This window comes from Callorhinus ursinus, unplaced genomic scaffold (assembly GCF_003265705.2).
Source record: "Callorhinus ursinus isolate GAN/ISIS: 27379988/994484 unplaced genomic scaffold, GSC_fseal_2.0 scaffold4, whole genome shotgun sequence".
NCBI lineage: Eukaryota > Metazoa > Chordata > Mammalia > Carnivora > Otariidae > Callorhinus > Callorhinus ursinus.
The window spans coordinates 6905659-6921427 of record NW_027397066.1 but is presented as its reverse complement, the minus strand read 5'-3'; the positions used below and the strand labels follow the sequence as shown (position 1 = coordinate 6921427).

Genomic DNA, 15769 nt, shown 5'->3' with positions numbered 1-15769 from the left:
CTTTGAGTCCATCTTGTCCAGACTCATCCTCAGAGTTTGAGGTTCATTTCTGATGTCAGGCATGACCATGACATGTCCAGTCCTACCAGGCAGTCTCTCCTTGGCCCCAGTCATAGTGAGTCTCTACCAGTTGCACCTATGACCCTTTCTTATGATAAGATGGCTACAGAGCTACCCTGGGCTTTACCTTCCCAGCACTATAGCACTGCCCAACCTTCCGGGGCTCCCTAGATCAAGTACCAGCACTGGCCCTTGATAAAACAGAATTACTGCTGCTCCAGATGAAGATGGTTTAAACCCCTTGGAAGTGCTAGAGAAGGTATTCACAAAGTAGTACAGCCTAGCAGTGAAAGAAAATCCCCTGAATGAAGGCTTGACACCTTGGAGAAGACTATGTGAGATCTCCCCAGCCATGACTCTACAAAACCCTTTGCTCCATTTTGGGGTCTCCTCCATGGGACACAGACAGAATCTTCCTCATTTGTACTCCTGTTATGCTACCAACATATCAGTGGCCCTCAGTTTTGTCGACTGAAAAAGATTAGAAGTTATACAGGGATAGTTAACTTGCAGCTGGCCTATGATTGTCCTGTGCTTATTCCAGAAGTGCCTGGAACCAGAACATTGGCCTTGACCAAGATAAGGGTGCAGCTAGCGATTTATAGTATTTAAAGTCTGAAACATTCCCCGAGCCCTCCCACCAGACATTCTGTATTAGCTTGCCTATATCCTTTGTTGAGAATACCTACATCTGGAGTCTACATCTGGTTTGCCTGGTTACACAGGCTAGTTTGGGCCACATGACCAGTGAGGTATAAAAGACTCCTCATTAAACATGCGCCTCATTCCCTGAGACTGAGGTATCTCACACATCTCAGTGGTTACCTAAACGTAAAGCACATCCCATGCAACAGAGGATCTAAGGAGGCTATACCTGAATGTCACTTTTCCCCCATAAAAGTGTTCATAAGATCATTGAAGCCTCTTCCTTATGGGACAGGACAGGCAGGGGCTTCTTGTCATACCTAAAAGCCCAGTCATTCATTCCATCTAAGACTTAGATTTCAGCAAGGGCTGGAGAGAAGAGTCAAGATGAGGATAAGCAGACACTACAGAGCTATAGTAATCAAAACCATGTAATAATGGCATATAGATCAATGGAATAGGACAGGCAGCCCAGGAATCAACCCATGCTCATATGTCAATCTATGGCAAAGGAGACAAGAATATACATTGGGGGAAAAGACAATCTCTTCAATAAGTGGTACTGGGAAAACTGGACAGCCACGAAACTAGACTACTTCCTTACACCATACACAAAAATAAACTCAAAATGGATTAAGGACCTAAATGTGAGACCTGAAACCATAAAATTCCAAGAAGAAAATATAGGTAGTAATTTCTTGTATGTCTGCGTTAGCAACATTTTTCTAGATAGGTCTCCTCAGGCAAAGGAAACAGAAGCAAAAATAAGCTGTTGGGACTACACCAAAATAAGCTTTTATACAATGAAGAAAACCAAAATGAAAAAGCAAACTGAACGGGAGAAAATACTGGTGAATGATATCCAATAAGAGGTTAATATACAAAATATGAAGAACTTACACAATCACACAATCTGATAAAAGATGGACAAAGGACCCGAATAGACATTTTTCCTAAGATACAAAAAGTCCTCAACATCACGAGTCAGGGAAATGCAAATTGAAACCACAGTGGTATACCACACCAGTCAGAATGGGTAAGTATCAAAAAAAAAAAAATATTCCTGAGGACGTGGAGAAAAGAACCTTTGTGCACTGCTGGTGGGAATGTAAATTGGTACAGCCGCTGGAACACAGTATGGAGGTTCCTCAAAAAACTAAGAATAGAAATACCATATGACCCAGTAATTCTACTACTGGGTATTTACCCCAAGAAAATTAAAAATAACTTGAAAAAAACATAGGCACTCATGTTTATTGCAATATTATTTACAATAGCCAAGAAATGGAAACAACCCAAGTGTCCATCCATAGGTGAATGGATAAAGATGTGGTATGTATGTATAGGGCTATGTTTCAAAAACAGTTGCCAGTTCTTAGCTCTACACAGGCAGATGTCCATGCAACAGCCACCTACATGGTAGCATGGCTGCCTATTCTATAGGTTCTTTGTTGGTCAGCACCTGCTCTGATTCCCACCTAAGTACAAGAATGGTAGTTCCTGAGAAAGATCAGAATTAGCCGTTATACAAAAACAATGAATCATGGAACATTACATCAAAAACTAATGATGTGCTGTATGGTGACTAACATAATAAAATTTTTAAAAAAGCAATTGAAACTAGTATTTAGAGACAATTTCAAAACTCCTTGGCCAATAGGACTACCTTCGGGAATGATGCCTGCCCTTTCACCTGCTATAAGTGATAGGAGTGGTGTGTCTATCAAGGCCAAGGGGTAGGGGGCTAGGTGGAGAGGGAGGAGGCATGTCGTTTATTCCATCTTCCTTCCTAGCTGGAAGGTCAGCAGTCATCTTGCATCATGAAGTGATCTTAGCAATTGAATCCACCCAGAGTGAAGCAACAAAATACAGGAACTTGGGTTCTTCTTTACTGTGGATACTATACTGGCCTTCTATCCAGATTTCTTGAATATGAAAAAAAAAAAAAGAATTCTATCTTAAGAAAGAAAGATGCTATAAGATCTCCATTAGGATTGAAAAAGTCTTTCCCATCCACCTTGAAGTTGGTGAAAAACAGGGGAAGATTTCTGTCACCGGGGTGAAAAGGGTCTCCTACTTCTAAAGGCAGAACAGACTACCACTTAGATGGTAAAATTTGATGCAGGGCTATGGTAGGAGAGATGCCTTCCCACCAACCCTCACTGTAAATATGAGCCCCCTAGGGCTCTGAATGAAGATACAGGTTTTGGGGGGTTTGAGAAATCTTTGTGGCCAAATACTGGAAATAACCAACCTTGAAGTCACCAAAAATGAGGAATTGGTGTCTCAAGCTATTTTGTATGCTACAGTATCAACTCTGAGGTCCCCACTCCCCACCCCCACCAATGTGGGTAGAATTTGACATCTGCCATCTCCTCCACATCCTTCAGGATACAATGTTTAAGGCAAATGGTAGGAGTTTGACTTACCAAGGACCTTTAAGTTTAGGTTACATGGAGACATTTGACCAAAAAATAAAGTCCCAGGTCTAAGTCACAACCACCTGACAGAAGAGCTCTTCCTGGACTTCCAGTGTAGACATGAACTTTACCCTGGGACCTCATGTTGGCTACATATTTGAAAGGTGTGGTTAGTAACCACCAATCCTGCTGGAAGCTGCAGAAATAGGCACTTAACCTTGAAGTATCATGGCCTACAAGCATCTGCTCATCTACAGAGGTGGCTCAGTGCCTGGATGGTTCTCAGAGCCCTTGGTCCTCATGGGGATTGGCAGAGAGAAGGACACAGGGCTTTCAGGCTATTTTCTTCCCCTCTGGGGTCCAGGTTCTGCATGACTAGGATGAAAGATGATCTCAGAGCACCCTACCTCGCACCCTAGACTTCAATCTATGTATCCCATAAAGACAAGGTAGAAATACAGCAGCTTCCCTTCAAAACCTGTAGCTCAATCCAGATTCCCTCAAGAACATCCATATGCGAGCTGATGACCTAGAAGTCCATCATTGCAGGAGGGGAGAGGGTGGGGAAAAAAACAAAGGGGGGGGGAGTCCTTGAACACTGAGAATTTTGCTCACTGCTTTGAAAGTTTCGAGCAGGTATCTACCTGCTCTATTGATGCTAGTTATAGACAGTGAGTTTACAAAGAAGCTCTCACACAGGTGGTTCCTTCTAGTGTTCCCTTGCTAAGGAGAATTAGTGAGGCAGAGAAGGAGCTATAGCCACAGATTGTGTGCCCTTCCTTGAGAGCCGCCAGAGATAACCTCACTGATTCTTCCTTTGGGTATCATCACCCCTTCAGAGGAAGGAATCAAACCAGCCTCTTGAATTAGCCAGATGCCTTCCTCCTATTCTGTGGAGAGGGGCAACTCACATTTGGGATAAAAGGAGCACTGGCTTAGAGAGAAACAAGGGGACCCAATCACAGAAGATTCTCACCCTCCCCAGCCACAGTAATTGATCAGGACCCAGCTTCCTTTGGTTATTAGAACTTGGAAACTGGAGAAAATATGACTAAGGATAGTGATGTCTTTTGACCCTATTGCTCCTCAGTGGTCTCCAACAGATAGGAAAACCATTAAAGACACAGATTTAAGAGTCATAATTGAATGTAACAACTACCAGTTACATCCAAAAGGTAGCTCATGCATTTGTTATAGCCTAGCTATCTTGAGTATATGTGTCCAAAGAAAATGTAGAAGTTGTGCTACAGTCTTCAAATCTTAAACAGTCTAAAAAGGTTAAAACTGCATGTTTTTTTTTTTTTTAGATTCTCCTTTTAAGATGCCAAAACAAAAAGCTAGGTGAATAGTGTAGTCTCTCATCTGGCTAATACCTGCTCCCCCAAAATGCTCTTGTGCCCTTGTGCATACTATCTGCACCCCTGCCCCAAGGCCTGTGTTACCTCCCTAATATCCTACAAAAGGTTGTGTTAGATGGGCAACCATGCCTTGGGCATTCCTTGGAGTAGAGGAGCTAACATCCCTGTGCTGCAGGCTCAGGCTTTAGTAAAGGCAACCAGACCCTCAGGGTTCAGTTCACAAAACTAGATCTCAAAAACTGAGGTGCCATGAACAAAATTATAGGATCAAGGGAGGGGCTGAGACTGCTTCAGGAAGACTTGAAACACTAGAGAAGCATCAGAAACCTCCTACTGGTGCTGGCAGAGGTGATAGAGCTCAAAGCTGAAGGACAGAAGCCACCCCCTCTCCATCCTCTTCTGTATTGAACTTGGAGATCTGGATGTGGCTTGAACCCTCAGAGCAAGGCACAATACTCCCATCTCCACCTTTCTGAGATCAGAGACGAAGGACAAATGTCCAGGTTGGGGGGACAAGATTCCCTCTGGCTCAAGTTATTTGGAGAAGGGAGTGGATTATCAGGTTACTTTCTAGGCACCTCCATCAATGAATCTTTCTGAAAAGAGTGCAATTGAGTCTCTAGTGCCTAGAGCTACCTGAAAACAACTTGGAATGGGTATCAACCAGGGTTATACAACATTTTACATCATTAAATCCCAGTGACAGATCTATGATTGAAGTTGAAAGGGAGAAATCTAAGAAGATATGTAATGAAGTTTGGTGTTACAGGAAAAGCTGTAAATTCAGGCTCAAGTCCACTAAGATATAAACATTTTTTCACCACCCAGAGTACTGAAATAACAATGCCAGTCACAAACATCAGACGCTCCAGTGTGGTAACAGAAACACAGTTATAGAGATGTATCTACCTTCAAGATTTGGCATCACACAGGTAGTAAAGGCATGATTCCCATGGGAACCAGACCAAAGTTGTCAGACTCCTGACATTAAGGTGACATTAAGGGGACTCCGACAGGAAACAGTGTAATGCAACCTGCATAGTAGCCATGGCAACAATGTCATGACAGGAGTGTAAGCTGCTCCAATAAAACCCATTTTATCAGGAAAGCTGCATACTCAAAAGCTGTGCAGCATTAGTAAGATTAGCCCACTCTAGTGACCCTAGATGTGTACTTAGTTCTGTCTTCCACCTGCTTCTATGGAATATTGATTATCATTCTAGGGTCTAACTCACCCTGTAATTAGTGGTCATAGTCTTCTTCCAGTCTCAGTGCCAACCCCACTGCCTGCCTTCAGAACAAGATTTCCCTTAGGCAGGTGGTCACCACAAATCCTCAGGATGTTCATGAGCTACAGCTCTGTCTGCCACAGAGATCTAGAATATGAATCCTGGGAGAAAACCTTATCCAGTGAGCAACTATCAGTCAGCCAACAGCACAGACCTGGTCAATGAACAGGACTGGACATAAATGCCTAGCTTCTCCCAGTCATTCCCTATTAAGAAGTACAGCAAGGGCTAGCATTGGGGCTAATTCAACTGGATATGTCCTCAGAGTTTTAGAGGTGGCAAGTAACAACAAAAGGCCAACGAGAGGCAGGATGATCTGGTCTGAATGCAGATTCAAACCAGAAGAACTGGCAGAAAGTTTACTTCTTTTTTTTAAAAAAGATTTTATTTATTTATTTGAGAGAGAGAGAATGAGAGATAGAGAGCACGAGAGGGAAGAGGGTCAGAGGGAGAAGCAGACTCCCCACTGAGCAGGAAGCCCGATGCGGGACTCTATCCCGGGACTCCAGGATCATGACCTGAGCCGAAGGCAGTCGCTTAACCAACTGAGCCACCCAGGCGCCCGAAAGTTTACTTCTTGATACCCTCAGACAAACATCTCATGAGATTTTAGCACAAGTGCAGAAATATTGGACAAGAGGTCATTAAGGGTTTAGAACCTCATCAAAAATATCATGTCTGATTAAAGTTCACAGGTTGTATATTGTCCTCAGTAACTCTTGCTCTACCCCTTTTCTCCAGTTCAGGGAGCTACGTAAGATGCATAAAAGATTGAGCAATTGACAATGGAATTACTTCCAGCTTTTTGGAACTGGAATTCATTTGCCATAGAGAAGTTGAAGGACAATATTTATCCTTCATTCTTGTAGCAATGTATGTGGTATATACAACACTAAGGATCTGTTAATATAACAAGTATTACTATGGAAACTTTTACCACTTTCCAATCCCACCAAGTGGACTAAAGCTTTGGAGAAATTCATCTGAGACCAGAAATTAGGTATCGTAGTAGGAGGATAACAATAACTCAGCCAAAAAGCCCTGAGAATCAGGCTCCGATGAACTGGTGTTAAACACTGCAACCATCACAATAGAACTTCTGTGAATGTTGTCCTTATAGGTTTCCATATGAAGTCCTTTCAGTGATATCCTACAGCCATCTCCAGCACTGCAGCAGTATTTGGAGAGATACTTACCTGTCAGACACCACTGGCCAAGCCACTTCAGAGACGAAGACCCATGTGGGTCAAACAGCCCAAGTTCTGAGACCACTGGAAATGCATGCAAAGGAGAATTTTTTATCCTGAATACTTGGTATCACACTGAAAGGTCACCAAGTTCATGTGAGAGAACTGGCTACTGCTGATGGAAGTCCAGATATGCCCAGTTTCAAGTATGTCTCACCAAACCTCTGTGCAGACCTTCCTGTCCTTCCCTCTCCTCTTGCCCTGAAATCCCCACCTGGAACTCAGCATGCTTCCACACCTGGTTCTCAAGGTGTGACACTCCTTCCACCTCCAGTGCACTGTGGGATTTCAGGGAGGCACTCTATATCCTTGTAACATTCTTCATTCACAGCTGTAGACCTGAGCTGCTGCCTAGACCTCCATAATGGGCTTCTCCCAAAGAAAACACCACCCAGGATAGGTAGACATTGGAATAAGAATGGGTAAGTTTGCCAGGAGGAGGAACAGACTCCAATGTCTCAGTATTCAGCCCCTGCTAGGTAAAATGCTTTACCTAAAGACTCCTTTGTCTAAAGGATCAAGAATTGATATATACAGCTTGAAGTCAGGCATTGTGATGCCCCCAGCTTTGGTTTTCTTTTTCAACATTCCCCTGGCAATTTGGGGTCCTTTCTGGTTCCATAAGAATTTTAGGATTGTTTGTTCCAGCTCTGTGAAAAATGTCAATGGTATTCTGTCTGGGCAGACAGGCCTCTTACCTATAGAGGGTAGGAATACAGCTAAGGGAAGCATTCAAAAAAGAAACCCAGGAAGGAGAACATGGGTACCCCTTTCAGGGAAGGACATTAACATTTGAGTGGTCCCTTAGACTTAGAGCCAGAATATTCAAGAGGCGACCACCTCAGATTAAAGAGGGTTGAAGCTTTAAGGCATTCAGAGAAATGAACAAGTTGTGTCAACTTAACTCCTACCCCACACTTCACTCCCCAAAAGTCTCAGTGGGTTGTGTGTTTTTTTTTAATTTTTTATTGTTATGTGAATCACCATACATTACATCATTAGTTCTTGATGTAGTGTTCCATGATTCATTGTTTGTGCATAACACACAGTGCTCCACGCAGAATGTGCCCTCTTTAATACCCATCACCAGGCTAACCCATCCCCCCACGCTCCTCCCCTCTAGAACCCTCAGTTTGTTTTTCAGAGTCCATCGTCTCTCATGGTTCGTCTCCCCCCTCCGACTTACTCCCCTTCATTCTTCCCCTCCTGCTATCTTCTTCTTTTTCTTTTTTCTTAACATGTGTTGCATTGTTTCAGAAGTACAGATCTGTGATTCAAAAGTCTTGCACAACTCACAGCGCTCACCATAGCACATACCCTCCCCAATGTCTATCACCCAGCCACCCCATCCCTCCCACCCCCACCACTCCAGCAACACTCAGTTTCCTGAGATTAAGAATTCCTCATATCAGTGAGGTCATATGATACATGTCTTTCTCTGATTGACTTATTTCACTCAGCATAACACCCTCCAGTTCCATCCACGTCGTTGCAAACGGCAAGATCTCATTCCTTTTGATGGCTGCATAATATTCCATTGTGTATAGATACAACATCTTCTTTATCCATTCATCTGTCGATGGACATCTTGGCTCTTTCCAGTTTGGCTATTGTGGACATTGTTGCTATAAACATTGGGGTGCACGTACCCCTTCGGATCCCTACATTTGTATCTTTGTGGTAAATTCAGTGGGTTGTGTTTAATGCCCAAAACAAAATTTCACTGGAGCACTTATGAAGTTGCCCGCATTCGTGCAGGTCACAGGATATTTATCCAGTGATTCCCCTGTTACCACAGCCTAGTCCATTACTGAAACCAGAGGTGGCCACTGGCTGTCCTCTCTCTAATCTGGCTGTGCAAGAAGCCTGGGAAACCCCAAGTCCCATGAGTGTACCTCCCAGCCCAGCTCCCACCATCCCAGATCTGTTGGCACCCCTTACCCAGCCACACCTATACTTCACACCAGCCCCCTGCTGGTTTTAGGGACACTGCAGGACATGTTACCAGCCTACCTCAAAAGTAGGTCTTTGAAGACAGAACTCTGATGGCCAGCTGCCCAAACACTGGGAGGGGGTCTCTTTCCACGTGGTCCTGCAGAGCACAGGATTTCAGGGATATGAATCAGGCATTCATGATTTATAACTTATGCCATAAGAAAAACATTTGTCAATGGACAATACCTGGAGGATGCTGAAACAGTGGCCAGTGATGGAAGCTAGAAAAAATGTGTTTTGTACAACTGTTTTTCTAGGCTCCAACCAAGGAGAATTGAAGTCTCCATTTTCCTGAGGATAGCTATCAGCAGCAACAGGTGGTCAGGGACCATCACTCATGCTACCTCCAAGGATACATGTCACAGTGGCATCAGCAGGACTTGTTTCTCTCAACATCTGCCCAGACAAGCTAAATGATCACACAGCATCGCACACAAGGATAGATTCAGATACTTAAGTACAAAGTACTTAAGTACAAAGAAGCTGATACCAGCCTATACAACATGAGGACATGATGACTTTGAGCTACATGTTGCAGGATAAAACATAAGATAGAAAAAGTTTCCAAAAGTGAGAGAATGGTAGAGACTTATCAGAAGGCTAATTAGCTAAGTTTAGGGAACTCCAAGAGTACAGGCTCTCTACCTCCTGGGTTGGCCTCTGACCAAGGCCATTCAAATTCTCCCATTTTCTGTAAGCAATTGAAACTTCAGTTCATCCATCAGCCAATATTCCACCATTCCAAGAACTGCAGGACACCCACTAGGGTTCCTAGGAAAGACCCGGTCAGTGATCTTCAACTGGGGGGTGATCATATCGCAATGGAGGGAGAAGTTTCATTGTGATTTGTGGAAGGGTGTTAAAGACTTCAAGAAGAGGTTGGGGTGCTGCTAAAAATCCTATTGTGCAGTGCAGCTACACATAAACCATCCCCCCCACCCCATGCCAGCAAAGAATCATCCAGCCTAAAATGTCAATAGTCCTGAGGTTGAGAAGCACTGAATAAGCTGGTCCCTTTGCAGGAAAATCTGAAGAGTCTGCAGCCTTTGGTATCTGTTCAAGAGCACAGGTAAGACCTTTAGACTTTGAAATAGTCATGACCTGAGGTAGCACACAAACAAGCCCAACCCAAATTGTTGGAGCTTATTGCCCAAGAAAATAGATAAGGCATATTCAACTGAGCTCTTTGAGCTTTCCCCAGAGACCCATCTGCAATGCACTGTTGCCTTCAAGAGTGTATATGTAGACAATGAAGGTAAGTCGGCTTTTCCCCCCATTTCCTTCTGGGTACATCACAATACAGAGGCTGTTTGACAACATCTGGAAAGCTAGGACAAGGAAACCAGCCTACCCATCATTCTTCTGGAGGCCAAGTCTGCCGTTTTGGGTGCAAAACTCAGACCCCAGAATAGCAAGCTCTGTGGTCCTGCCCAGGTCCCTCTTCCATGCTAAGATTTATGTTCATTCTGTATTCTTCTTCCACTTAGCAAAGCAACATGGACAAAAGCCTCATGGATGTGAATTTAGATGAAGCTGCAGTAAGATCAGGATACCCAAGAAATATGCCTTAGTCTCAATGGCAATTGGCAAATGAATTCTTTACCTTCATGCATGCAGAGTAACTTCAAGGAGAGCATGGGGTCCTGACCCCTTAATCATGGGTAATACCTCCACATCCTCCACGTTGCTGTTGTCCTGCAGATTCTGTAGGCAGGCTGCATTCTACAGCAGAAAGTGCCCTTGCTGGAGTTTTGCTGGTCAACAGTCATTGAAATTACAAGACCATTATTTGAGGCAAATGAACACAAACTCTGGCTGTAAGTGTCCAATATCAAAAATGTTTTACAGCCAGCTGAGCTAACTGGGCCACCTCCAGGAGCTCTATTTGTCTTACTCCCACCCATCCACCAGCTGCCACTGATAAAGGCCATGGAGCTATGTTGCAGCAGACACTAGATACAACCATTGTGCATCTCCCAGGTGATTAGTGCTCAGTAACAGCCTCAAGTCAAGTCCTGTACTTTATGATGAACTTCAGGGCTCTGGAACACCTAGAATTCAAGGTTAGCCTACCATGGTATCTAACATTTATGATGCCCTCCAGTCCTTGGTGGGTGCCCCCCACCCCGGCCACCTTCTCAGCTTTCCTATCAGTTCCACTACAACATCAGTTCTTGCATTTCTGCCACATTTAACACTGATGGAGCTGAAGGCATGGGGGGACCCAGCTCTATCAAGAGGAATTTGCCATGCTGGAGGGAAGCAACCAATGTGGTAACATCCAGATATATACCAGATCTAGTAGCAAATGGCAGGTGACCTGGAAAGCAGAAAAACCGCATTCACAAAGCAGCAAATGTCATAAGGAAGAAGAGCTAAACCAGTACAAGGGAACCTCAGAATGCAGCCTTAAGGCCATGCTGATGGCAAACCTGAACTGGGCAGGTGACCTGATACCACACATGGCCATGAAAATACTGCATGTTCCAAATGAAGTCTAGAGAGGAATGAAGACTAGGGCCTGTCATTGTCTTGTGTCTTCCACAAAATCTGTATTCCAAGAGGAAAATTAAGATATCGACTGAAAACGTCTTGGTCTGCTCTCACCCACTTCAGGACCAAACCAAGTCAAGCATTTTGCCTGATTTTAAGGAAGCTCCTGGAAACAAGCTTGATCATGGACATTCAAGAAACAGACTTGCAATGAAGTTGACAGTGTTCAGTTGGGGCCACTGGAAAGCAGGTGACTGCATTCACAAAACAGCAGGTATTATGGGGAGGAAGAGAGCTCAGTCAATACAGGAGAACCTGAGAATGCAGCCTAAGACCATGCTGATGGCAAACGCGAAGGTCATCCTTCTTACGGGAAACAAGCAGCAGCCTTAATTTTTCTATATGCCCCTATCACTTAGACTAGAGCCTAGCATATGAAAATGTTCAAGTCTTTGACTGGGACTAAGGAAGGCACTGCAAAGGGAACCACACCTTATCAGAAGATTCCCACACCCTGGCCAGATCCTCATTCATAGTACAGTTCTGAGCATTATCATTGCAAGAAGATGCACCCTGATCAAATAGGCCAATAGGCTTTGGAGATCCATGACCCACCCCCCCCCTCCAAGCTGGCATCTACACACAGGCAGTCCCATCACTTTGTCTACCTCTCCCATCAGTTGTAGCAGCCTACTCCTTCTGGCCAGAACACAGGATGGATGTATATACCCTATAAGCCACCTCAGGGAGGCTTGAGAATGTTCCATGACACTGAGCACAGAAAGGCTGTATTTTATGAACAATGAGGAACAGGTCTGAGGCCATTTGTCTAGAAGACGGACGCCTGATTGGACCCTCGCCTATGTGGTTTGTTCTGCTACCTTGAGGCCCAAGTGAAGGCCAACTGACCCTGCCTTAAAATAATCAAGTTTCTTGTTCAATCCAGATAGCACTATGTATTGAGGGCAAGAATTGCCAGTGAACAGCTATCCCAACATCATCAGTCCCTTTCACCAGCAAGTCAAGTCTGCCAAGTGCTAGTATTTGAAGGCCAAATATGAAGTGGACAATAAAGAGACATTCCCTACATAAAAGAAACATGATCCCCTTCCAAGGGAAGCATCCTCCCTCCCCTCACTTGAATTACTCCCAATTGCTCTGAGTTATCTGCAGTTACCTGTTTTGTGACTTAGACCTCACACCATCGGTGATCCAAAAGTGGACTTTGTTAGTTACCAAGTAATATGAAGACATCCAGTAAAACAAACAGAGGCCAAATATTTGCCTCTTAAATTTCACTGCACCATCCACCTCTCCAGATCCATGGAGGCCATAGAACTGACATGGGCTGTAGCAGCACAGGAAATAATCCAAAGAAGTTGTCATGAACCCATGCAGGCCTAGAACCGTTTGCTGCAGCTCACACTGGTATATGCAGCATGAGAGGACATACTGGATACTGCTACATCAGCTCTGAGTGTGGATATCTACTGGGATTTCTGATTTATGCTTTGGGAGAAGAACATCCTGGTGATAAAGCTACCTGAGAATTTCAAGAGACTAGTATATAGAAATGTCCTACTATCGAAAAGTTTTTTTCTGATATCTAGCACTGGACTCCATTTCTTCAGAAATAATCTTACTAAGAATATGTGATGGGTAGTTTTGTCAACTTGCTAGGCTACAGTCCTGTTCTTCCACCAAATATTAATCTAGGTGTTTCAGTGAAGGTATTTTGTAGGTAGCAGTTGAAGTCCATAATAAGTTGGACTTAAAGGAGACTATCCTAGATAGTGTGAGTGGGCCTAGTTTAATCAGTTGAAAAGCCTTAAGAACCAAGCAGCGGTTTCCCTGATGAAGAAATGCCACTTATAGACTGTACCATCAGTTCCTGCCTGAGACTTTCAAACTGCATTTCCTAATGGGGTACCCTATAGGTTTCAGGCTTGGCACACCAGCCCCCACAATCTCATGGATCAACTCCTTGAAATAAGTCTCCTGATATTTGGTTTTTTAGTGAAGCCTTAAATCCTACCTCAACTCCTGAAGTTGATTTTGGCTCCAGGAGGACAAGTTCGAGGTACAGCCTCTTTAGGTCATCTGTAGAGATGGAGGTCACTGCAGGCAACAGGGCACACCAGTTCTCCCTCAGCACCCACTCAGATGAACTAAATATGAGCCAGAGCATGTCTAACATGAACACTTGGTCAGATTCAGATCCCTGAGTAGTAAGAAGCCAGTTATAAGTTGGGTACAATGAACACAGGATGTTTAGCTCCAAGTTTGATGGCCAGAATTAGTGGTGAAAAGGACTCCTAAAAGTAAGAGGGGAGAATGAAGCAAGTGCCAGGCTATCAGAGCTAAACTGTGGGAATCTGTATAAGGAGGGAGAGAGTTTGGCTGGGGTGGGGGTGGGGGGCAGAGAACAATCCCATCGCTTCCCAAAATATTCTTTCCCAAAGAGCTCATAAGAAAAATATTCAAGCATCCAGTACTCCATCCTCAAAGGCCCCACAGGGAAACTACAAGAGGCACTCAGGTGTTTCTTGAAGGACCTAGTTCAATGGTTCTCAACCAGGGCACATTTTGTTCCCCAGGCAAATAGGACTACATCATCTGGGGACATTTGTCACAATTGTGGGGATGCTATTAGCATCTAATAGGAATAGACAAACGCTAAACATCCTATGATGCACGGGACAGCCCCCCATGATGAAGGATCATCCAGCCAAAGACGTCTATACTAATGAGGTCAGACACTGCTTTGAGACAAAGTCCAAATAATATGAAGCCTTTGGATGCCATACAGGACAAGCAAAACCTTCAAGATCCAGGATTCTTTGTACTGAACAAAAAGATAAAAGCCCTACCTTTGTTGGTGAAGCTTATTTCCCAGGGCAGAGATGAACCATCTTCCACCTATTCACCTCAAACTTTTCCCAAAGACCCTGCTTCTCTGCCAGGCACTGTTGCCTCAAAGGCTTTCATAGAGACATTGAAAGTAACGGACAGTTCAGTGTTGCCAGTGGAGACACTGACATGGTTGCTGCATTGTGACATCTTGAAAGCTATGACTGGAGACCAATCTGCCCATCACTCTTTATACTGGAAGCCAGACTGGACATGTTGGGTACAGGACTCAGACCCCAGGACTTGAGTCTCTGTGTTCCTGCCCAGGCGCTCTTTCTTGGCTAAGCTTTGTGTTCACCTTCTACATTCCTTCTACAAATAAGGAGACCGGTAGGGACTGGTCTCATGGTGTCTCACAGACTAAAACTAAGCTTCAGTAGACCAAGGCACCCATGAAATAGATTTCAGCCTTAATGGCAATTGAAAATTAAGACAATTCTATGGCTTTGTACAGAGACACTTCAAAAAACACTGGGTCCTGATTTCAACAGTGGAGGGAACCCTGCAGCCTATGGTCAATTGAGTCTTGGAAATGCTGCATTCAACAATGGAGAGGCCTCTACTGGAACTTCACCAGTCTCTATGGACAGAAGTTGCCAGACCCTTGAGACAAAGGAGCCCATGTACACAGAAAATGGCTAAGAGGTTCCCTACCTAATAAGTTTCATAGATACTTCTAACTGTTCTGAAGCTTAAAGAACATGATCTCACAGATGCCAACAGCCATGTTCCTGGCCATGGAGAAAAGTATAAAGACTAGAGGCAGAACTTCAACCTAACTGGATGACTTCCCTCTAGAAAATCAAGAGGCCAAGGGTGAGGTGAGCCAAGGTTCCCAAACACTGACTCCTTGTTCATGTGACTTCATTTTTTGATTCAACATTAAAAGATAAATAGATCAGTATCAGGAGAACAGCTGTCCTCATGAGATAGATGGCATAGACAAAAGCCATAAAGCAAGTCTGGGGAGGCCCTAAGAAACCTACGCAGCCTTTTGAGGAGCAACACTCCTTCTGACCAAGTAGTTCAAGACAAAACAGGAACTACAACAGAATCCGCCTACTAAATCGCTTGATCCTATCCATTCACTAAATTGCTGTACCTTCCAAGGGTAACCAAGGAACCTCTAAGACTGAGGAAGGACAATAAAAACAATGCAACAATATCTTGATCAAATGCTACTAAGTTGTCCCAGGGGGGAAAAAAAATATGCCTGTTCACCAAGCACAAGGATGACACATCAAGTATGTACTTCAAGAGCCAAGTTCAGAGTGCTTGTGCAACATCAGGGCAAAAAATTATGTAGCATTGATCACTTACTGCTCCAGGATGATCCAGTTTTATGGGCTGAT

At 44.0% G+C, this 15769-nt stretch overlaps 1 long non-coding RNA gene across 1 annotated transcript in view; it reads right to left on the bottom strand.

Annotated features, from left to right (window-relative positions):
* LOC141372569 (uncharacterized) overlaps positions 1-14487 on the bottom strand; it is a 149957-nt gene extending 135470 nt beyond the window's left edge. The window contains exons 1-2 of the long non-coding RNA XR_012377851.1: positions 14378-14487; positions 9033-9111 (exon numbers count right to left, since the gene is read on the bottom strand). This is a non-coding gene — a long non-coding RNA (uncharacterized lncRNA). The remainder of the gene's footprint in view (positions 1-9032; positions 9112-14377) is intronic.
* Positions 14488-15769: the final 1282 nt, after the last annotated feature.